A 1,463-nucleotide genomic window follows, 5' to 3' on the forward strand; every position below is an offset into this window, starting at 1 on the left:
GGCCCCTGGCCAACTGCCCACTTTGCCCACTCTTCAATCCGGCCCTGCTCACAACTCTACTCTACTTTCTTGTAACGTGTACGTTTTCTTCTCCATTGTTGTAACATATGTCTGTCTTTTGTTAATTTTACTGTTTCTGCTCTATGGTCAATTTCAAGTAAAGGTTAATATTAACTCGGTGCTTTGTTCTTCATTGTTTTTCTCTCTCTGTGATCTTATTTTATTCCTCATATTAACTTCTTTAGACTATTCTATTTAAGTTTAAGACTTTTTTAATATTACAATAGTACTATTTGGATGTATATGTGTCTTAACAATGTCTCACACTTAAACTGAGGCCAATATTGCTGTTGTAATATATTCACAATTTCTATCCAAGATAAGTAAAGCACTGAATACGATTTCATAATATTTTCCTTTCACGTTTTACACTACTTTCGTGTCACAATAAAGTTTAAATCGTTTACTCGTCATCAAACAACCAAACCTGCCGGCGTCACTTTGACGTCATAACAAGGCAATGTTCCCATTGGCTACAATTTCACCTAAAACAGCTTGTGATTGGTCAGGGAGTGTGGGCCGCCTGTATATAAAGCCTGGTAGACGGACGTCAACACAGAACACTGGCACGCGACGACGCTACAACATCTTCTGTACTGTAAGTGTATCTTCAAATTGTAAATTATTTGTTGGCGATTGGGAAGCTATTGTTTAAAATTTCACTTGACAAAAAAAAAAAGGAAATTTTATTAGTCTTGATATTACCTAAACTAAACTTTTTAAATAAGTTTCGCGTTAAACCAGGCTTACATAACATTAATCTTCTTGCTATTTCTAGAACACGCTCATCAAACGACCATGAACCCTATACGAGTTGACCGAGGTAGCTGCAGTGTCACCACAAGAACAATTCGGAGCGTCTACAAAATTTACCTGTTGCTGGAGAACTCGATCGCAACAATTCCTTTCCTACTCCAGTTCTACCGCGGTTAGTGGATCCTTCCCACAGCATTACAGTGAGTTTCCTAGTGTTAAACTACAAGAAATTGGTCTCCAAAAAAACTGCTTTGTTATTTCTTCTACCCCATTTGTGGGTCATGAGCTGTATTGCATTACATTCTGTGCAAGTAAAGTCAAACTTGTACATATTGAATATCCAGTATATGTAACCAATAAAGTTTTTCTATTTATGGAATAATCCAAATCCTTGCTTTTACTAAATCAAAACCCAGAGTATAATAAAATCTCGACTACGTCTGCTGTTTGAAAGTTTGCCCATAAATAGTTCTCAAATACTCTACTTAATGGTGTTAAACGCTTCGGGAAATACAGCTCTACTCCTCTTAAATTAGTATTACTTTTTCACAACATAACCCAATAGACAAATGATGACATTAATGTGTGGCTTTTTACTTTCCAATCGTTCAAAGTCCACAGTGGCCCTGTACTAAAGTACGATCATC

The 1,463-nt window shown here is 36.5% G+C and overlaps 1 long non-coding RNA gene across 1 annotated transcript; it reads left to right on the forward strand.

The window, feature by feature from the left end:
- The first annotated feature begins 459 nt into the window (after positions 1-459).
- LOC121866749 lies at positions 460-1,204 on the forward strand. Its single transcript, XR_006089012.1, has 2 exons — positions 460-658; positions 839-1,204. It is a non-coding gene; the product is annotated as an uncharacterized LOC121866749 (long non-coding RNA).
- Positions 1,205-1,463: the final 259 nt, after the last annotated feature.

Source organism: Homarus americanus, unplaced genomic scaffold, assembly GCF_018991925.1.
Source record: "Homarus americanus isolate GMGI-L3 unplaced genomic scaffold, GMGI_Hamer_2.0 scaffold53276, whole genome shotgun sequence".
Lineage (NCBI taxonomy): Eukaryota > Metazoa > Arthropoda > Malacostraca > Decapoda > Nephropidae > Homarus > Homarus americanus.